The 22,872-nt window shown below is 43.5% G+C and overlaps 1 protein-coding gene and 1 long non-coding RNA gene across 6 annotated transcripts in view; one reads left to right on the plus strand and one right to left on the minus strand.

The window, feature by feature from the left end:
* Nucleotides 1-11,356: 11,356 nt before the first annotated feature.
* On the minus strand, nucleotides 11,357-15,338 carry LOC141493805 (uncharacterized). Of its 2 annotated transcripts, XR_012470321.1 has the most exons (4): nucleotides 13,659-15,338; nucleotides 13,057-13,148; nucleotides 12,291-12,506; nucleotides 11,357-11,819 (listed from the first exon to the last, which is right to left on the minus strand). It is a non-coding gene; the product is annotated as an uncharacterized LOC141493805 (long non-coding RNA). The 2 variants fall into 2 exon arrangements; XR_012470322.1 differs by lacking the exon at nucleotides 12,291-12,506.
* Nucleotides 15,339-15,895: 557 nt separating this feature from the next.
* PLXNA4 (plexin A4) overlaps nucleotides 15,896-22,872 on the plus strand; it is a 610,123-nt gene continuing 603,146 nt past the window's right edge. For 2 of the 4 annotated variants that reach the window (XM_074193668.1, XM_074193667.1), the window contains exon 1: nucleotides 15,896-16,272. The gene's annotated coding sequence lies outside the window, so the exon portion shown is untranslated. The remainder of the gene's footprint in view (nucleotides 16,273-22,872) is intronic. The other 2 variants (XM_074193669.1, XM_074193671.1) reach the window with 1 other exon arrangement.

The raw sequence follows: 22,872 nt of genomic DNA on the forward strand, positions 1-22,872 counted from the left end.
TACAAATTGTATAAATTTGTATATATGTGAATTGATTGGTTGATGATATTTGTCCTTCATTCTTGAAGAAGACCATGACATCAGGGAGGTGATGTTATGATAAGCAAGTGATTTGAATTTGGGTAAGGGGTACTGTGCTAAATCACCAGCCTCACTTTCTCCTCCACAGCCATTTGGAGTGGTCAGATATGGATTAGGATGACTGAAAATGATCCTTGATGTGAGGCAATCAGAGTTAAATGACACATGCATACACTAAAGTCCTACAGAAATGTGAGATAGGGATAGTATTTCCTATAACTTAGCCTAAAATTTCTTGCTTCTAGCTTCAAAGGATGCTCCAGAGAATCATTTTGGAACAATGTAGATACAGATGGAAGGTTCTAAAGCCAGGCAGGAAACAAACCTGCCTTTGGGAATAAGACTGGAGACACCATTCCCTGGGGCATTTATCCCTTCACCCTATGGCATTCTCATTGCTGGGGAGGATGTCCCCGCTGAGCCAAGAAAAAGGAGGAAGATGGTGAGTAGGAGGAAATTAGAGGAAAGACAGATGGGCTGGATAGTCAAACTTGAATTTTATAGAAGAGTCAGGGTGGAGTAGCTGGACCAATTTGAAGAGAGGGAACAATGGAGCCTGAGGAATTACATATATATATATATATATATATATATATATATATCTTCATATACATATATGCATATCTTTAGCAACAGTATTTTGAGAGAAAAGAAACTAAGAAAAGTTGCAGTGGGCAAGAGAAAAATCTGCCCACATCATGGACAAGGGAGGAAGCCATGTTAGAAAGAGCACCAGGCAGTCAAAAATGATGCAGAGAAACCAAGAGATGAGATCAGTTAGGGACAAACTTGTAAATCTTTTGTTTGCATTGTTAAGAGAATCTTCCTTCTTCCTTTACCATCTAATTTAGGCCACACCTGATGGCCTGACCTTCAATCTGATTTGGATTGCATTGTCTTCTGGTAGAGTGGCCAGGGAGCACAGGCAATGGAAACATCTAAGACCACCCAAAAGAGACCTCTCCCCACAAAGCAAAATCTCCAGTGTGGGACTGGGTCACACCCAGGTCACCACCCCTCCCATGGACTCTGAGGGAAAATTTAAGGAGATAGAGGAAGGGGCGCCCCTTTGTCTCTTTGACCTTCCAGGCTCCTTCTGAAAACCCTGGTCAGCCAATCAGCAACCCATGTGGTTTACTCTTTAAACTGTTCTTAACTTTTCTATCACTCTTCTTACATGTTGTAACTTCTTTTAATAAATCTTCCTTCCAAAACCTGCATTCCCAAGTCTGAGTCGATTGGGGGCAGTATCGAACCCAAGTAATCAACCACCAGCTACAAGGACTTTGCCACTAACTATAGCTTGGTGACCTAGACCTGTTCATATTAGCTCTTGTTGTCTGATTTCCCTCTTCTGATACATGGTTATTGTTATTGTTTAGCAGTTTTTTTAGTCATACCCAACTCTTCATTACCCTGTTTGGGGTTTTCTTGGCAGAGATTCTGGGGTGGTTGGGCATTTCCTTCTCCAGCTCATTTTACAGATGAGGAAAATGAGGTAAACAGGGCTAAGGGACTTATCCAGGGTGACACAGCTAGGAAGGCTCTGAGATTGGTTTTTAACTGATTCCAATGCTGTACTCTGTCCACTTTTCAACCTAGTTGAACTCTTTTAAATGGAGAACATAATATCTGCATTAGTGTCACAGGTTGTTAAATGGAAAGTGGCTTGTAAATCTCAAATTGCCATAGCCTGTGAGCTATTATAATGTCTAAGGTCTCCCCAGTCTTAAAATCCCATCAATACTGTAACCTACCTTCCGTACTCCTTAAGTTGTTGTGAGTCTCCAATAAAAAAAGGACATAAGAAAAGACTTTGCAAGCATTTTAAAGAGATAAAAAGATGCTATCTTGCATATAGCATAATCATCTCTCAGGATTTTCAGGTAATGCCACACTCACAAGCTCTTGAGAAAGCTATACACTGGCCCTGTCCTCATGAAGCTTCCATTCTAACTGGAGGAAAGAAGTCAAAGCTCTCAGGATCTGCTCCCCTCTACAATTAGAGTATAAGTTTTGTGAGAGCAGTCAGTGTATAGTTTTAATCAATGGATATATGATAAACATTTGTTGAATTAAACTTAATTTGTAATAGCACCTAAAGATTGAATTATGCTGACTGATAACAATACCATGCAGTGGGTTTTGAGTCAGGTGATCTGGATTCAAATCCCACCTCTGTCCCTCACATTATGTTTGACATTAGATAAGTCACTTTAACTGTCTGGACCCTTAGATTCTTCATTTTAAAATGGGTTGACCTCTAAGGTCCTTTGCATATCTGAATCTGTAGCCACTGGCTTCTTGAGGTCAGTTCTGCCTATGAGGCATCATTATTCAGACTTGGGGAGGCAAGGGTAGGAAAAAAACAAAAATTTATTTACAAGGTTAAAAGACATAGGAAGGGCTAGGGAGAGAGAGATAAAAGAAGCCAAGCGGCGTTGGCTGGGCCACAGGTTGGTAGAGAAGACTGAGGCCCTGAGCTGGAGTCCAGTTCAGGCTTTTATGTTTTGCCTCTCATCCAGAGGGCAAAAGGTGAACTCCCTTTCTCTTACTAGACCGGGAATTAGGTAAAGCCTAAGGAGATCAGGATTCAAATTTTACATTAAACAATGCATCAATGGTACATCAAGAATAGGGGGGTCTCCTCCCAAGCAGCTTTTAAGATTACAATTGTTTCTCTTATGATCATAATTCTCTACTTCTAGTCAATTTACATCTCCATCCAATTTTCTTTGTTTTATTCATAATTTTCTTCATCTTTCCCCTGCATCAAATCTATGAATCTTTGATTTGATTAATAGAGCAGGGAATTGAAAGCTACCAATAAGTTAATAAATAAAGCTACTGATAAGTTAGTTACTTGGTGTGTGACCTGAGATAAATTAAGAAAACTCTCTCTGCCTCAGTTTACCCACCTGATCAGTTGGGGACAATAGAACTAAGTTAGCTCCTAGTTCTGGTGTCGGAAGTGTTCCACTTAAGGATACAGTATATTGTCAAAGGAACGCAAAAGACAGAAACGGCAGCATTTTCTCACATCTTAAATGTGAGGAGGAGGCAGGAAGAAAGCTCCACTCTGGCTGCGTCTATAATGAATTATCCATTTAGGTCACATTTAGTATCTAGCAACACTGCAGCAAACAACTCACCAGTTGGGGCAAGCAAGGGTACAGTGGCCTGTTCTGGCTCTTCGTTCAACAGCCGGTCTGCAGCTCTGACTCACCAGGCTGGACAGCCAGCACCTTCTCCTACGTACATAGCACATTAATGTTTAAAAAGTCCTCTGCATCCTTTATCCTTTTTGAGACGAATCTGTTTAACACTGAAAGGGGTAAGGGTGAATGTCACTGTGGAGAGCAGATTCTGTTAGACAGTACTCAATTCTTCCGGCTCTCTCCTCCCTTCTTGATGGTAGCAAAATGAAATCTTTCCCAGGGGTCCCTATCTCTTTCCAGGACAGGGTGTGTGGACTGTCATAGGGAGGTTTAGTGTGCAATATTTTCTCTCGATCATTGCCCTCTCCTCCCTATCCTTTTTCTCTGGAGATTTAATCACTCCATGTTGTTACAACAATTAGCTCACTTTTTTTTAGACTAGGGCAATATAATGGCCCCTGAGGTCTCCTTGATCTTCTCTGCTATTTTATAGAGTTGATATCAGATGAAAAGTTAGCTGTATAATCACAATAACAGAGCTCCCACTTAGGAAAATTCCTAGCATCCAGGCAGAGGTTTGTTGCTGTCCCAATTTAAATTTATATTTAACTCTAGCTAAACCCTGACCCCTTTAACTGAGTCAAAATTTAGGATATAGGAAATATTTAGGCAAAGGAAGGAAGCAAAATAAATTACAGCATCCTTTACTGGGCAGGCCTGAAGAGGGTAAGTTGGGAAAAAAATCAAACTGTTTTGGAAACTTCCCTTAGCCCTTAAGAGATGGCCCTCCTCAATCTGTTTCCTTTTCTTTCCTTGATGAAGGGCAGCTTTCTTTTCACTTTCTCCTTTCAGTCTTTTATCTCATTGTCTCCCTTCTACTCTTACCCTCAGCCTTGGCTTAGCTTGGCACAGCCTGCCCAGGGCTGGGGAATGAGTCTCCTCATTATTGCTGCTGCTCAGGTCTTTTCCCTCCCAACTTGTTTCTTTCAGACATTACTCAAGACCACCTTCTGACTTAAAGATTTTCAGTCTCAAATCATTTTCAGGGTTGGGAGAAAATACTTGTCTTTGAATTCAAACACCAGGTTGCCAGCAGGAGGGAATGCTTCAGGCTCCTGTTCTAAGTCTCTGGCAGGGACTCCAACAGTCAACCAGGAAGGTAGCCCCGGTCTTGGGAGAGTCGGAGAAAAGTATCTGAGGCCATATTGGTGGCTTTATTCTATTGGACCATCTTTTTACCAACCTTTTCCTTTCTTTGTTTTCTCTATCAACTCCTTTTCTCTCTTCCTCCTCTCTCTTTTTCATTTCTCTCTATGTATCTAGTCGTTATTATCTCTGTAGGAGAGAATGTGACTGAAGATTTGAGTAGCTCTGCCTCACTTAAATTCAATTTAATTCATATCAAATCAATATCCCTTGGGATGTCATCAGTCCTCTGGGAGAATGAAGGACAAATAGTGCCAGCAACAAAGGTTCTTCTACATGAAGTTTCTTTAGAAAAAAAAAAGACTTTCAGAGGAGGTGTTATGAGTTAAATCTTGTCACACATGTATCTTCTATGCCTCTATCCTGTTGGTGACTGGTAACCCACCCCCCAAACTGTGAGCCCTCTCTGGAACCCATGAGACTGAGGAAGTTTCCTTAAGGCCTGGGAGCAGGTGTCACCTCACCTCTGTAGGTGAACTCTGTGAAGGCCTCATTCTGTGGTCACACCTCTAACACGTATTCCTTGATTCCCAAGTCACTTCTTTATTCCTAGTTCATCATATCCTATTTAAGATGGGGTAGAAAGGTTAACAGTACAGCTTTCTTTCCTTCCTTGACTTCATTTTCCCCATATTTCCCTCCAGATTCTGAGAAAGGTATATAGAGAATATCACATGCCATCTCTGCTATGTAGTTTCCTTAATTGTCAAAAGAAGATGGTTAGACTAGGTCAAGGTTTCCCAAATTGTGGGGTACACTCCTCTTGGGGATGGTTACAGGCATGGGCATAAAATAATGACTGAAATGACTGGATTTTGTTTTTTTTTTTGAACAACCTCTGCAAAACATACACTTTTTTTTTAGGTTTTTGCAAGGCAAACGGGCTAAGTGGCTTGCTCAAGGCCACACAGCTAGGCAATTGCTAAGTGTCTGAGACCAGATTTGAACTCAGGTACTCCTGACTCCAGGGCCAGTGCTTTATCCACTGTGCCACCTAGCCGCCCAAAACATCCACTTTTTAAAAGAGAAACACACAGAGACAGAGAAAGAGTAAAAGAATGAGAAAGAAAGACAGAGACACAGAGGGAGACAGAGAAAGAGATGCACATACAAAAATACAGATAAGGAAAAAGACAACAAGAGACACAGAGAAAAAGAAAAACACAGAGAAACGCAGAGACACACACATAAATATACAGAAAGAGAAATACACACATACATACATACATACACAAGACAGGAAAAGAGAAAGACAAAGACAGAGAGAAAGAGACATTATAGACAGAGACAGACACAGAGACAGAGAGGAGGCATTAGTTTCAAGCATTCTTTCTGGTTGTCCCCCATGCCTTGGAATGCTCTCTTTCCTCTGCTCTGCCTGTTGATGTTCCTGACTTCCTTTAAGTCCCAACTAAAATTGCATCTTCTGCAAGAAGTCTTCCCAAACTCTTTTTAATTCCAGTGCCTTCCCTCTGTTCATCATTCCCTATTTATTCTGTATGTAGCTTGTTCTGTGTATAGTTGTTTGCATGTTGTCTCCTTTTCTCCATTAGACTGCAAGCTCTTTGAATGTAGGGGCTGTCTTTTGCCTCTTTTTGTATCCCTAGACCTTAACATAGTGTCTGGCACATATTTAATGTTTAACAAATATTCATTGGGTGATTCAGAGGATCATTAAGCGATCATTCTGTTCTAAATGCTGTGATATAAAAAAAACAAGTCAGGAAGACTTTTTTTTACCCTCAAGGAGTTTATATTCTAAGGTAAAACGGGGGGGGGGTAGAAAAAAAGGGCAAGGCAGTAGTTGAGGACAAAGGGGAATAATCTAGAGACAGTCCAGGAGTAAATAAAGTGAATGAAACATGGTTGGGATCCTCCCTTAAATTGTGGTCCTAGTGATGGCGATGGTGATAGTAGATCTAGTGCTTCCAGATGTAGGTTTCTACAGGGTGCCTGGTGAAGAGAAAAGGATTCTTCTTCTGGAGGGAGGAGGTAAATTTTTATGATGGTTCTAGCATACCCTGAAATAAGAGGATCCAGAATATATGCTCCCTGGGGAGCATAGACTCTCTGGAGATTTCCATTATTGACCTGGAACCTCCTGCTCCCTATAGGAATAAGATGTTACTTGAGCCAGGGACCAGGCTGGGACCACAGCATGCAAGGATATTGAATTACCAAGGACCCAACTAAGCCCACCTCTTGGAGCTGAAGAGACAAACCCAACCTTGACCCTAACCTTGACTATAGAAATCTAACATCTTGAGAGAGCAGATTTGGGATGGCTAATTTCATCTCTTGTCCTTTGGAAGCTCTCGGGTACCATCGAAAGAATGCCAGATTTGCAATCATAGAATCTAAGTTGAAATCCTAACTCTCATCCTAGGCCACCTATGTGGCTTTGGGAAGTCACTTAACTTCTCTGGGCCTCAGTTTCCTCAAGTGTAAAATAAAGGAATTGAACTAGATGGTTCCTGATGCCTCTTCTTTCTCCAAAATCAATCGTCCTATAACATTTTAGGAAGTGCAGCACTGATTACATTATTTTGTATGTGTTTATTTATTATTTATATTTTATTCTATAGTTGAGATTTTATATATTATAAAACTTCTTAATTTTTCTTGAATAAAATGATAGCCAATAAGACTTAATGTAGAACATCATATGAACAGTGTTTTGAGTATGGCCATTTTTTTTTGTTAAAAAGAGTTGCTACATAAAATCTGGAAACCACTAAGTCAGATAGTCTTTAGAGTTCCTTTTTGGTCTAACATTATTTGATTTCTATAACCTCTGAGGTCAGGTGTGCAGAGCACCTTCAACTGCTGAGAATGGTATTCTGTAGGTGCCAGATGTCACCATTACTGTTTAAATCTGGATACCTGGATCTAGGCATGATGGAAAGGCTTTTTGTGAGTAGGAGCTGATTATCACAAGGTTTGTGAAAATTAGCAGACTTACAGCACCCTATTTCTATTCATTATCAGGGCACTTTGACTTCAGACACCATAGGGTCTACTGCATCCTAGAAGCAACTTAACATTTTTATTCTTGATGCTTTCCAGACATCCAGTTGGGTTTTCTCATTTTCACTACTGATGGAAATGTGCTAAGAGGTTCCACACTTGGGCATTGACAGGATTTCCTGGAAACATATGTTTCAATACCCACTGAGGTCTGTATGGGGAAAGTCACACGACAACATTTCTCCTCATGCCTTTGTCCGTCTGTGACCAGTTATCGCAGGTGGCTAATGGCAAGAGGCTAATGAGGCCAAGGTCATAGGTTTTGATTCCCATGTGGGTCAGTTAACTTTATTCTCTGGCCAGAGAATATAAACCTAACCCCATCCAGTCATCTTGCAAATGTGTGCTATTAGTCTCAAGGGGTTCCAAGTCCCAGAATACAGATAATTCATGGACAAAACCATCCATTCCTACTTCTGGGGGGAACCCCCCCCGCAACTAAAACACATGTCCTCTGGACAATGGGTCATGAGCATTACTTCTAACTTAAAAAGGATAAGATGCTATCCAATATCAGTTGTAAATGCATTGTGCAATATCCTCACTCAAGATATATTTTTCTTCCTTTCTTCCTTTAAGGAAGCCATAGGAATTCAGACTGAAGCAATGGTGGTCCTTTCATTGAAAACATAGTCTGATGCCAAAACCCTAGAGCCATCCATGGATGTTCATGGGAATTGGATCTTGTCTCCAGTTCCCAGCTTCTTCTAATCCCTGCCAAAAAGAATGTGACTCTCTAAGTATTTGAATTATTCTGCTCCAAGTCAAAATGTTATGTGGAATGCAAAAGAGTTTTCGACTATAATAAAAAGAATAATAAGAGTTGGGATAGGGACTGGTCTTGTGTTTTTAGCTGTGGGGAGAATTTCCTGATCTAGGAGAATAATTCCAGTAACAAGTGTCCTCAGTTAGGCTGACCCTATTCAGAGAACTTGAAGTCCTTTACATGATTCATCTGTTGTGTCATCTTGGCCTCTTTGTAAAATAAGGAAGAACAAATAATAGGTATGCTGAATTGCTTGTAAGAGTGCCTGAGTTCAGTTCCTGTATAACCTTAGGGAAATCACTTGGTATTATGGACCACAGTTTTGCCATCTGTAAAATGAGGTTTTAATAGTCCTGGCTTGTCCAGGACTATTAATAGTCCATAGCACTAACCTTAACCAGGGAACTACTTCCTTTCCCTTAGCAATTGCATCTCTCTTCCTCAAGCAGTTAACTAGTCTTTCAGCAATGCAGAAATCTTGTGGTATCTAGAGTCACACATTTATCCCATTCCTTATCCCCAAGTACAAGTATTGTTTTTTTGTAGCTTTGTTAAGGTGCTTTACATATCTAAGTCTATAAATCTATGGTCTAAAAGAAAGAAAGAAAGTAGATTTTGAGAGTCCAAGTGATTTACTCATATGTCCTGTCAGGTGATCTGGGGTAAAATTATAAGTATGAATGTTATTCCAGCAAGGACCCAGAAATAGTTCTGTGGCATTAAAAATGAAGGGAGAGAAATACCAGTCCTTTCCTTCTCTGTTTCAACTGATGTTGCTGGCTTACTGACTAGTGAGTCAACATCAGCCTAGCCAGTGGTATTTTATCATTTCTGACTGGCTTGATGTGGGTAGACAGCTCAGCAAACCAGTGACAGGAGATATAGGTATGAGAATAATGGAATCATGAACTTAGATTCAGAAAGGATCTCAGAAGTCATCCAGACCAATCCTGTCATTCCAGGTATTGATTATCTAAAATTCTACTTGAATTCTCCCAATACTGAACAACTCACAATCATTCTGAGGCTTGAATTCTCCAGGTTATAAGAAACTCATTACCATTCTGAGGCTCTCATTACATTTTTGTATGAGTTTAATCATGAAAAAAATATTTTGTCTAATGTATAAATAAAATTTGATCTGCCCCCATTGGGCCAAGGCCAATTCTTCTTTTATAGGATAATCCTTCAGATATTTGGAAACAGCATTTATTTTCTCCACTGACTTCTCTTCTGGTTGCTTTCCATCATCAGGTCCTTTAGCTATGATTATTTTACCTTGTGGCTTTTAATGTTCACTCCAACCTGGCTACCCTCCTCTGGAGGTTCTTTGGAATTTGACCTTTCATTGTTTCTTCTAAATATATCATCCAGAACTGGGTACAAGATTCTAGGTATAATCTGACCATGGAAGATGATGATGACTCCACTTCTTTTTTTGATCTTACTACTCTAGGTTTCTTAATGCAGCCCCAAATCAGATTAGTCTTTTTGGGATGCCTCATCACACAGGTAAATTGTATTTCCCCTGGAAGTTCCAGATAGCTTTAACAAATAGCCATATTTTATTGTTTTATTTTTGGTTTCTGCAAGGCCATGAGGTTAAGTGGCTTGCCCAAGGCCACACAGCTAGGAAATTATTAAGTGTCTGAGGTCGAATTTGAACTCAGGTCCTCCTAACTCCAAGACTGGTGCTCTATCCACTGTACCACCTTAGCTGCTCCAATAATTAGCATCTTTAGTCATATCATCTATCCTGAAATCATTCACCCAAGAGTGAATCTAATCCATGTGCAAGACGTTCCTTTCATTTCTATTCAATATTATCTTGGGAGTTTAAGCCCATCAGAGGTCCAAATTCTATTTTGCCTAGAGGTCTCTAGGTAGTACAGTGGATAGAAGGCTAGGCTTAGAGTAAGAAAGACCTGAGTTCACATTAACTGTGTGATCTGGGCAAACCATAATCTCTGTTTGCCTCAGTTTTCTTCACTAAAAAAATGGGAATGATTATAATAACCCCTATATCCTAGGGTTGTTTGAGACTCAAATGAGTTAAAGTAAGTAAACCAATTAGTATAATTTGTGTGTAGGTGCGTCATAAATCTTGTTTTCTCCCTAGAGGCTGCTAGGGTAGTCATCTTCCTCCTTCTCTGCTGATTCAACTCAGGAGAAGGCCCAACAGATGACAAGCATCCACTAATGGTCTGGAAATGGCAGTGCTACATACTCTTCAGACTTCTGGTTAATGTTCCTGTTTAGCTAAGTGACGGTTGTATGGTGCTTTAAGGTTTGCAATGAAGTTTACAAATATTGTCTTATTTGTTCCTCACAAGAATCCTCAGAATTGAAGAAACTGAGGCAGAATTTTTTTTTTTAAAAGAGATTCATCAAAAACAAACAAACATATAAAGTGACTTGCCTATACTCACACCAAGCAAGTTTCTGAGGCAGGCCTCAAACTCAAATATCCTTGACTCCTATTCCAGTTGCCTATTCAGCATTCTGTAGAACTTCATGGAATGCATGGAAGTGAGACCCCAGCTAACTTCAAATAAGCAAAACCAGTATTCAACTAGGGTAAAGTATCATGTTGGAACCTTCAATGAGTCAAGGCCCCCCTAGTCTAAATTACCTTAAAATGTTTAGATTAGGGAAGCTTAGTGGTGTCTTGGATTTCAAATGGGGCCTCAGACGCTAAATACTTACTTAGCTGTGTGACCTTGGGTAAGTCACTTAACCTCATTGTCTTGCAAAACAAACAAAAATTGTTAGATTGACAATGATTTTGAATATTACATCCTGTACCTGCTGTTTACCACTTCTGTCCTGAGTTGAGGGAAGTTCAAAATCAGTCTCCTGGAACCAAAACTGCTTTTAATCTGATTTTTTGCATATTTTAGGGTTGTTTTCATTTGCATTTCAGTGAAATGAAATTTCATTGAATATTGAATTGAATATTATTGATATCTTGGTTGTTTTTTTTTCTTTCAGGCATCAGTTCACACTAACCTCTCTGAGTCACTTTCCAGATGGCCAACATCCCTTTGTGTTGTAACACCTAAGAATGTTCGTAGCTGAGCCTCATACATTTTGATAACATGAGAATGATAAACGGATCTTTATTTTTCAGCATCAGGCAGTGAGTGATCAGGAAACAAAGCTCAGCTCCTTCTCCCTCTTCTCTTCCCCCCCTCTGTTCTTCCCTTTTTCAGGTATTATTAGTCCTCTCCTCAGAGACTTTAAACAAGCCTAGCGTGGCTGGACACAAATTTAATTTTTAAATAAATGGAGGAAAGCCGGTCTCCCTTTAGTTGGTTGAATTGCCGATACCAGGGTCGTTTGCTAGCGTGGAGTGGATGGAAAATTGAATGAACTCGTTTTAGAGGAGGATGCAGTTTGAAGATGCTGGAGTGGGTCATGCTAGGAAGGGAGGCTACGGGTCCAACTCGGAGACATGGACCAAGAGGGGCTGAGAAATGTTCGTATTTCTGCACGCTCGTGACCCGGAGCGTGGGGCTGCAGTCGCACACTGCGGAAGACGTCTGCCTCTCCTCTGCTCGTGGTCCAAGTTCAGCTGGAGTCTGCAAGAGATGCGGAGATTTCTGGTTGCCTGCAGGTGGCACCACAATTTCGGTTTTTCAGAGACTGACTGCAGATGGTTTTTCTCTCAAAGTCACAGAATCCCATCCTAAAAAGGGGCTATGCTTGGCACCAGGGGCAGAGTGGCAGGAGGGGCATTGAAAGAGGACCTCCAGGCTCTAGTGATTTATTGAACAATCAAATCTGGCTTCTATCACCTTAAATAGCAGTTCTCTTTTTTTTTAGCAACTAAGTGGAAGACAAGTTGGGGATGCTAGTCCTCACTGACCTTTGGAAGGCTCCATCAGTGAGCAATGGAAGGCTACCTTCATGACTAATATGGAAATGGTTTAAACAAGTGTACCTCTATTTGATTGCTTATGTCTCAACGAGGGGGTGGAGTAGAAGGGAGGGACCGAATTTGGTTAAAAATTTTAAATAAAAATATTTAAACTTGTGAGAAAAGAGATCACCTTCAAAATTCATGATTAGTTGGGCGACAAAATCCCATAGAAATAAGTATTCTGGAAAAAATGATTTGGGGAAATTTCCAACTTTTCTCTTCTGTAGAGGGAATATATTGACCATTAGATCAGATGTCTGATCTTGGTTAGTAGGGGAAAGAATATTTATGTTTCCCAGTGACGCTCCCTCTCCCAGTCTTCAAAAGGATGACAGAAGAAATCACCCTGCAGTGAAGAAATAATTCTTAAATTACCCATGTGATGCTTTTGGAACTTTTTTTAAAAAAAGAAAAATGCTTCTATTCATAGAGGAAAGGCAGGCTAAGCAATGCCTCTAACTACTCTGAGGCTATCTTTCTTAAAGATCCATTGGAATCATCTTTATCACCATAAGTATCATCCCCCAATACAAACTGTCATTGTCATCTTAATATCACACTCTCTTATCATCTTCTGATATGGCCAGCCTGTTTTCTATCTTGGGCAAGTCCATGGACTTTAGTTTCTTCCCCTGCTAACCAAGAGAATTGGACTAAATCACCTGAAATGGCATTAGATCATTCTAAGGATTTAGAAAAAAAAAGAATTAAACACAAGTCACACCTGCTGTGAATTCAGTCCTTTCTGTCCCTTAACAATGACACGATCATCTCCCCATTTATAAGTTGAAATCTAGAAGTCTCTCATACTTGTTATTAACTGGGAGGAAGTCAGGAAAAGACATTCACTGATACTACACCATTAACAACAGGAGTAATCTACTGGGGTTACTCACCTGCCCATTGTATCTCTCAGATTTCTGCCTCATTCTTTCCTTGTCATTTGGCTCTGTTATTACTCTTCAGGCACCACATGGTGTTCATTTCTCTGAATGAAAACAAACGACATTGCAAACCAGGCAGGAGATAAAGAATAATAAATACATTTTATGCACCACCTCAAAAAAAAATCCAAGTCTTTGAATCCCGATCCATCTATCAGAAAATGTAAATCTGGGGCTCACCATCTACACACATACACACACACTCACACTTTCTGCAAGAAAAAAACAATCATGTTCTACTAAAACAATATGTACTATTGTGACTGAGAATGAATACAGAGATGTTTCCTCATTTTCTCCCCTCCTCTGAATTTTTATGGCAGATATTGAGAGCAGAGTGGCAAACAGACATTTCCAGGGTTATTTTTCCTCCCCTTTTATTGAACCATGTCCCTTAAGTAATCCATTAGGGTTTTCAGTAGGTCTTCATGGGATGTCACCTCTGGGAATGGGCCTATGTGGTTTTTTGCAATTTCTGTTGGGGAGAAGATACTTAGGGAGATACTGTCTGATGGAAGTCTCAGTTCTGGGGTTCCTCTGGTACAAACCGCTACCTTTTCAGGAGACACAGTTTCATTTGGTCTTATATGGTTAAATCATATGGTCATGGTGGAGGTGCAGGGATTTCAGGAATTAGAGGGATATCAGTCTTGTCTGTTTTATCTTGGGTCTGGGATGCAGGATTTCTGAGAAGAGAGGAGCCAGACGGAGCTTATTAATGTAAACTAATAAGATAAGTCCTCACTGCTTTCTGGGGAGTGATATGTTGAAAGGAGGGTTAGATAGTGGAAGGGCTTTTATGATGACTCCCGTATTATCTTTTCAGTTATCTCTTTTTTTCCTCTTTTTCCTCCCTTTCCAGTGTATGTACACATAGAGGACAAAGCACATCCAAAGATTCAGCAGATAGACAGCCCACTGTCCCCCTTTTGCCCTTGTATGCAGGTCCAGCAAAACCAATATGGGATATTTATGCTTTTTCCTCCTGGACTATCTCTTCCCCTTTTATCCTTTCGGTTGCCAGAAATGCCACCTAATTACTAATGTCTTGATCCCTGTGAAAATGTTCATATCTCTAGGAGGAGTCATATTTGAAGCCTTAGCAAGATTTTTGGGTTTTGGGGGGGGGTGGAGTGGGTGGAGAATAGAAGCATTTGAAGTTGGAGAGTTGAACTGGGAACTCTGTGTATGTATCTGTGTTTGTGTTTGTGTTTGTGTGTGAATGTGAATTTTTCAGGAGAAAGAAATTCTGGAGCTAGGAAGCCATTATTGGTTCACCTCCATTCTTTCTCCCAATAATAAATTGCTATTAAACTACTCCCCAAGATAAGGGCTTTTGTGGGACCTTCCTGTCCTCGAGAACAGGTATTTCTTCCCCTTTTCTCTTTCCCTACGTTCCCACTTTTCCAAAGCACGACTTTAATGGTGTCCCCTCCATGTTTGAATTTGGAATTGAAGAGTCACCCCAACACAAAGCTGCATATACACACACATACATCAGGAATTGTGGCCCAGCGTTGTATGTGTGGGGTCTTGCCTCGATTTGTTAATGTGGTATCGTTTCGTTACTAAATTCATTCCTTTCATTGAACAGAAGAGGAAACTGAGGCCAAGAGAAGTAGAGTCACTTGGCCCAGGCTGCCAAGTTCAAAAGCAGCCCCTGTTCTGGGTCTGCCCTCCCCCCCCGGAGGGCATGCTGAGGGGGCTAGCTTGTCTGGACGGTGGGCACGGTGGCAGCGCGCCCGCCCGTCCGGGGAGCCCCCCAAGCAGTGTGTGGGTGTCGGGCTGCCGGTGGCTGTGGCCCATCCTGCGAGCCCCCCGCGCGGCTCCCTCCGTCATTCAAGGCGCCCCGCGCTGACGCCCTCCGTGCCCGTGTCTGCGGGTGGGTTTCGGGGCGGGGGTCGATCCGCGCTCGCCTGTCTCTCGGTGGCGGCGAGTCTGGGGGAGCCCCCGGCCCCCTCTGCCGGCGGCTCTCTGGCAGGCTAGGTGTCAGCGGCAGACTCGGAGCCCGAGAGCTCCGGGAGGGAGAGGGAGAGCGGGCTGCGGGGAGGGGAGGAGAGGGAGCCAGGGAGGGAGGGAGCGAGGCAGGCAGGGAGGGAGGGGGAGGAGAGGAGGACCCGGGGAGCTCCAGGCAGCTGGAGTTTTTGCAGCGCTTGGCCGGGCTTCAATGCACAGCAGCGGCGAGCCGCGGCGGCAGCAGGCAGCCCCTGAGCCCCGGCGGCGGCGGCCGAGCCCGCGGCAGCCCAGCCCGCCGCAGCCCGGCCCGCCGCAGCCCGGCCCCCGCAGCCCGGCCCCCGCAGCCCGGCCCCCGCAGCCCGGGCCCCGCAGCCCGGCCCCCGCAGCCCGGCCCCCGCAGCCCGGCCCCCGCAGCCCGGCCCGCCGCCCCCCGAAAACTTTCCTCCCGGCTCGTCCGCGGGGCCGGGGGGGCCGCCCTCAGGACCCGCGCCCGGAGCAGCCCCGGCGGTGCCAGCGGGGACCCCCGGGCTCCCCGGGGAGCAGCCGCCGGACCCCGAGCCCCTCCGGACCCGCTGACGCCCGCCTCCGGGGGGCTGGTGGCCGCGCGGGGGGCGCGGAGGCAGGAGCCCCGGCCGGCGGGGGGGAGCCGCAGTGCCCGGGGAGAGCGCGCCCGGCCCGGCCGCCCGGGCCCCCGGGGCTGGGGAGCCGCCGGACTTGGGCGATGGGCGGCGCTCGGTGACGCCGCCGCTGCCCGCCTGGCATCAAGGACATCGAGCCCTCTGGGGGGGTGGGGTGGGGGCGCAGGGGGCAGCCCCCCCGCGTCACTGCGGCCGCCGAGAGCCGCCACCGCTGCCAGGCTTGGGGGGGTGGGGGGACACTGGACCAAAGAGGGCTGCTTGGAGCCGCCTCGGCATTCCGTGGACATTTCTCCGAGAGGACCCGTCCGGAGCCCCGGGCTCGCCAGCATTCTGCCTTTCTTCTTCTCCTCTCCAAACCCCCTTTCCTTGGCATTGGCATCCCTGGAGCGTTTCTGTTTGGGATTTGGAATTGAAGAGCGAACAGAGACCTAGACACACGCACACACAGAGGAAGAGACCGAGAGAGAGAGAGAGAGAGAGAGAGAGAGAGAGAGAGAGAGAGAGAGAGGCAGAGGCACCATCTGCAGTGTCAATGCGGCGCTCCCGCTGAAGGAGGGAAAAGCGGCAGTCCCAGGTAAGCGGCCGAGCTGCGTGCGTGCGGGTCCCTGGCGGGGGAGGAGGAGGAGGCGAGGACCGAGCGGCCGCCAGGCCCCGGCTGCCTTCCCCAGCCGTCTAGCGGTCCGGCCGGCCGCATCCTCGGGCTCCGGGAGGCTAGCGCAGAGATGGAGAGGAGAGGAAGTGGGAGAAGGGAGGCGTCTGGGCGGAAACGTCCCCGGGTCCTGGTGATCCCCCCACTCACCCCTCAAACCAGTCGTGCGCACCACACACACACACACACACACACACACCCCACACACACACTTTCCACCTGGAGACCTGCTCAGGTGCGGAGCCATGAGAATAGGTATTTCTTCCCCCTTTCTCTCTCCCTACCTCCCCACTTCTCCAAAGCACGACTTTAATGGTGTTGCTCCCCCCCCATCCTTTTGGAAAAATTATTTTAAGAATACATTTCCCTCTTCCCCGTAGCAGCTGAGGGAGTATTTCTGAGTTCCCAGCCTTTTTGAGTGTACCTGTTTTTTTTAAAGGGGGAGAGGGCTAGGGTAGTGGGGTGTGTGTGGGGGGGAAGTGGGGTTGGAACCTGATCAGAGATCTTCTGAGATCCTCCCTGTGCAATCGCTGTTCGGCTTTCCTTTGGAGCACTCTGGGATTTTAATTATTATTATAATTTGGGGGAAATAAATGATTATGCTCTGGAAGACAGAACGTTTTTTCCCCAGTAAAAGGCAGCGCCGGTGCCTCTCTGAGCCAAAGCACAGCGCTGCTTCTCTGGAAATGAAAGAGTTCAATCTTTGGGGGGCTTAAGGAATGCTTCCCCTGAGGGACTGCTATATTGGCTCGTCCAGGGACAACGTGGACCCTCTGGGATTCGCCAATTTACAGCCATAGTCATTGGGGGGAGCTTCAGACAGGATTGAGGAAAACTGAATAAGGGATACTTGCCTGAGCTCTCCCTTGCCTTCCCTTTTTGCCGTATAGTATGGGACAAATGGGTCTCAGCCTGATGTCTTCCCTCCCCAATTCACCCCGTTTGAACCCATCACATTCCTTTAGAGGTGTGTAGTTGAGGTATTCCTTTGGGGGGAGTTGGCACGGGGTTGGAGTGCTGGAAACCACTCACCACTTTTACACAATTACCATCTCACCACCATTCAGGTGGCAACTGTCCTTTAAGAAAGAGGCTATCTTGGTTTAGATACAATCTCCCACAGCCTAACTGATCTTGCCTTTGGGAAATCTCTAAAGAGGCACCAGAGTCCCTACAAGCCTTTAAGGTGACTTTCTCATTCTTCCAAAAGCTCTTCCTCCCCTCCTTGGTTGGGTAACCATATGCTTCTCATTTTCTCAACTTTTCCTAAATAGGATGCTCCAGAAGGGTCTTTTCAGCCTCACCAATTCTCCATTCAAAGAGCAACTCAGACTGGGAATCAAAAGTTTGATCAGGAATGATGGATGATCTAGAACCAAAATGATTTAGCTTGGGTTGCCTGACAATATAGTACAGATAGATGTCAATAAATCTGCTTATGGAGTCAGACTTAGATTTATCCTTTATTAAGTTAGTGGACTGGGAAATCTGGCGAAGAAGAGAATAAGTGTGCACCGTCTGTTATAGGGTCATGCTTTTGGGGGTGGGTGGGAGGGAAGCTTTCTAAACTAGCAGGAGAAAAGTCTGATGTATGTCTACTAGCAAATAAAATCAAAAGAAAAAAAAAGACACCCCCCAAACAAGAAAAGGTCATGGTTGGGTGGAGTTTCCAGGGGATAATTTCTGCAAATCCTTGAAGACAGACATGGAAAATAGTATTCTTTCTCAGTCAATCTCCTTTTCTGGCATTTTCAAACTTTTTCAGTTCCTAAGTCTCTGACTAGAATAGGGGGAGGTAGAGCTGGTACCCTGGGAGGAGGATTGTATTCTCTTGTTCTGTGTAAGCTACCCTGATTGATTGAAAAGGGTAGAAGGAAATAAAGAAGAACCACCACAATGAAAAGAGCCCAGTGGGGGGGAAATATGATTTTTCTTTTCAGAATGGTGTAGATCTGCACACATCCAACCCCCTCCCACTTCCCTCCCCACACATACCCTCAGAACCTGGCTGTATATGTCCGCTTGTACAACATTGTCTGACAATAATGCTAGGAATAAGTCTCTTTTCTGTGTTGCAACAGGAACCTGAATTTATGCCCTCAAATTATGTAGATAGGGACAATTGATTCAAACACTCGGCAGCACATGGATTTTTTTATAGAAATATTGTACTATGGCAACAGTGGGATGCCTCCCAGGTAAACAAATATTCCCTCATAAGACCTTACTTAGGGTAAAGGGTTCTAGGGACAAGGCTCCCAAATGTTTGTAGATCTTGGATCCTAGATCCCTGCTCCATTCTTAGCATCCTTTCAGCCCCGTTTTCCTTTAATACTCCCCCCCCATTTCTTCTGCTTCATGTATTTGCACAAAAGGAGAATTTAGATTGCTTTCGATGTCATTTTCATTCAAAGCAAGGAGTGGTTATGCTAAGCTTCTAGATTCAAATATCCCTATATTTTCCCCACCAAGCAACAGACATAGTTACTATGTCTGTTCTAGTACAAATCGAGCATTGATTAGTATCTATACAAAATCTCTGTGCAATGGATCTAATTTTCCTGATTCTCTTGCCCACTCTTAGAACATGCCACAACTCCTCATCTCCCCCGGCTTCTTTCTCTTTAATTTCTCGGGGGTCTTAATCATTTTGTAGGTAACTGTGCTAGAAAAAATTCCAGCCATGAAGGAATTGAGTATGTATGGCAGACCTAGAATGCCTTATATGTTACAAGCTTTCTTGGGTTGGTGTTGGAAAGCTAGCTGCCCTTGGACTTCCAGAGGAACTATCCATCCTCCTTTTTGGAGGCTTTTTCCCACTTTCATAGGACTTTGTCTTGGATGTACAATGATGTTTGGCAAATATTTTTTGGAAGACTAGGAGACAGTTAACTTATTTCCTTTTTTCTTTGCTCCATCTCCCCCTCCTCCTACTGCTCACTGCTGCTCCTCTCTGCAGACAGTGAAATCTGAATAGCAGAGCCTATGGATTGCCTGCTACACTCTGTCTCACCTATTATTTTAACCGCAATGAGTGTTGTTTGGGATTAGAGTAAGGACCTTTTGGGAACTGCTGTCCTTGGGGGTGTCAGTGAGCTGGGACAAACCTAGATGTGTAGTTGTAATCTCTGTGTGACTGGGGAAGAGAGAGGTTCTAAAAAAATATGTCTCTTGGTCCTATTCTCCCCATGGTCATTTAAATGAGGCATATGATGGTGATGGAGCAGAGGTATTATAAGAGACTGCCTGATAGGGTTGTTACAGTCAGTCAGTATGCATTTATTGAGTGTCTAATATGTGCCAGACATTGCTAAGTGCTAAGGATTCAAGAAGAGGCAAAAGGCAGTCCTTGCCCTCAAGGTGTGTACAATCTAATGGGCTTTTTAAAAAAAATGGAATAAACATAGTAATGGACTAGGAGCCAGAAGACCTGGGTTTGAGTCCCAGCTCTGTCACTTATTGGACATGTGAAGTAGGACAAATCTTTTTCTTCCCTGGGCCTCAGTTTCCCCATCTGTCAAATGGGCTTAATAATACCAGCCTTGCCTACCTCATAGAGTATGTAATATGAGGATTAAATTAAATGATGTATATAATAGCTTTAGAAAATACAAGATTTCAGGAGGATGAGGAGGATAGTGACAGTTATGATGATAAAGGAAAAACTATATTTTATAAACATGGACTGTGTCTGCACAGGGAAACAAAAGTGCCAATCCTTTGATGTGAAAATTGAACCAGACTCCAAGACCATTGTACAAGACTTTCCTTTTCCCCTTCTACATAAGCACCTGCCTAACTTCCACCTTTGACTAATCTACCTCCTGGCTTTTTGCACACATCTGCCTGCCCATTGGCCCTCAAATTTGTGGCACTCCAAGAAATCAATATAACATGAACTTAACGACAGCTGGATGATTAAGTGTTATTTATATTTAAGAGCGGCATTTTAAAAAGACGTCTGGCTAATAAATCAAGCGGCTGTTTAGGAGATCCACATGATTAGGGTAATTGCCCTATAGGCTCTGATGAGCACTGCTTAGTCCATTCAGAGCCATTGCAGACACTGGCTATTAATAAGGAGTGAAATACCACCTCCACTTCCATAGCCTCTCCACCCCATCCTCTTTCTTCTCCCTCTCCCCCACCCCCATTTTCCCCTCTGTCAAGTCTATAACATTAAAGTTGAAGCATAAAGCTAGTCAGCAGTGAGACTGAAGCAAACCATGCTGCTAGGCAAAAATAGATTGACTTTAAAAAAAAAGTAAATAAGGCCAGCATCATGACTCAGAGAGCCATGACCTCCTTCTGTGGACCTGAAGCTTGGCCCCTCTGCTTGATAGATATTCAATTCAATTCAATCTAATAAACATTCTTAAATGTCTATTATGTGCCAACCACAGGCCTGGGTTCTGAGAATCCAGGCAAAAGACAAGCCCACCCCTACCCCCACCTCACCAAGGAACTTTTATTCTCTTGGGATTGCTTGTTTAGCAAGGAATCAAGATTTTCTGGGTACCAGATTCAGTTTCAGATTGAGACCTTGAAAGGGAAGGAAATAAGCATTCTTAAACTTATTGGCCAAGCACATTACAAATATGAGCTCATTTTATGTTCACCACAATCCTGGGAGGTAGAAACTATTATTACCTCTGTTTTATAATTGAGGAAACTGAGGGAGGTAGTGGTTAAGTGACTTACTCAAGGTCACACAGCTAATAAGAGTTTGAGGCTAAGTTTGATACCTAAGTCTTCCTGATTCTGAGTCCAGTTCTCTATTCACCCTAGTCACCTTGGCATTTAAAGACCTTTAACAGTCAGACTCTGGCCTATCCCTCCTCATGATAGCACATGATTCCCTTTCCAGTTCTCTCTGTTTCAAAGAGATTTTATTCCCCTCCTCCACATATTTATCCCTATTTCTCCCCCTTGCCTGGAGTGTTTTCTCTCCTCCTCTCTGCTTCTCATAATCCCTACCTTCCTCCAAACCTTAACACAAGTGACACCTTCTACATGAGACCCTCTCTATTTCCCTGCCTAGCTCTTCCCCCATAAGTGTTTTTTAAAATTACTTTACATTTACTCAGCATATATTTTATATTTATTTTTATCTGTATGTATGTTGTTTTCACTCAGTAGACTGAGTCTAAAATTCCTTGAGTCTGCTACATATTAGGTAGGCCTTTAACAAATGCTTATTAAATGAATGAATGAAAGTCAGTGCATTAAAGATGAAGGGTGTCCTTTACTCATGAGATGTTAGTCTTGGATTCCCCTTATAGAAAGATGAACAGTAAATATCTGAAATGATAAACTGATCTTTCCCTAGTTTTGTGAAAATTCTGTGATATGCTCTTCTTATAAACAGGAAGATCAATTCAGGAAAGAGGCTGCTCCTGAGGGTATTGATTGGTTTAGGGAAAGAGCACTGGTTGTCTTGGAATTTGAGCCCTTATTTAAGGGACATGGGTGAGTCTCAACTTCTCTGAATTCATCTTCTTTAAAACTGATGGAATTGGCTTAAATAATATTTCTGGTTCCTTTCTGCTCTAATTTCATAATTTCATTGAATCTTTGGTCCTGGTTGGTGTGTGTGTGTGTGTGTGTGTGTGTGTGTGTGTGTGTGTGTGTGTGTGTGTGTGTGTGTGTGTGTGTGTGTGTGTGTGTTTAATCACTGGCTTGCTTTATAACTTCTGGGAAAAAAATCAGTCTATTTTCCTAGACTCAGTTTTCCTGCATGCAAAGTGGAAACATGCATTGAAACACAAGATTTTAAAGTTGAAAGGAACCCTATTCACTTTTTTAAGAAAATAGGAGTCATTTAATCTAATCCTTTTAATTTACAGAGGATGAAAATGAGACCATAGAGGTAGTAAGGGGCAGCATCAAGATTGTTGTTTGCTGTATGAGTTGCCCTTTGATTGATTAAAAACAGTAGTAGGAAATTAAGAAGAACCATAATAATGGAAAGAATCCAATGTGGGGAAAGACAGCTTGACTCTTGGTTTAACTCTAATCCACTTTTCACTCTACACTTTTTCTTGGATGTAAATTCACACAAGACTGTACCCATACCTTACTTATAGATAGTGGATTGAACAGAGTTATCTCTGACAACTGCTATCACTTATTTGACATTCCCTTTGTTGGTGGGGGGGGGGGCAGATTTTGAGTGAAGGATCCACTTCTGCTTTGAAATCCAGAAGGCTTATGTTTCTTTGCTCCTCCTAGCATCTGCTCAAATACTGTTAGTCAACTTTGTTCTAGGGTTCCTGATTCTGGAATCTGAGTGAGGACGTATTTGGGTGGCAGAGTTGTGATACCTCCCCGTTTAGAAACTGACCTTTTGACTTTGGCTAGCTTAGACCTGTTGGGAGCTAGCTACAGTCTCTGCATTGGGTTTTGGGTGTGTGATTCTGTAGAGCTAGCATCAAGAACTGGGACTGAATGGATTGACTTGCTGATTCTGAGGATGTTAGGACAAGTACCTGGGGAGCCCTGTGGGAGCCCTTCGCTTAGAATCTT

Source organism: Macrotis lagotis, chromosome 7, assembly GCF_037893015.1.
Source record: "Macrotis lagotis isolate mMagLag1 chromosome 7, bilby.v1.9.chrom.fasta, whole genome shotgun sequence".
NCBI classification, from domain to species: domain Eukaryota; kingdom Metazoa; phylum Chordata; class Mammalia; order Peramelemorphia; family Peramelidae; genus Macrotis; species Macrotis lagotis.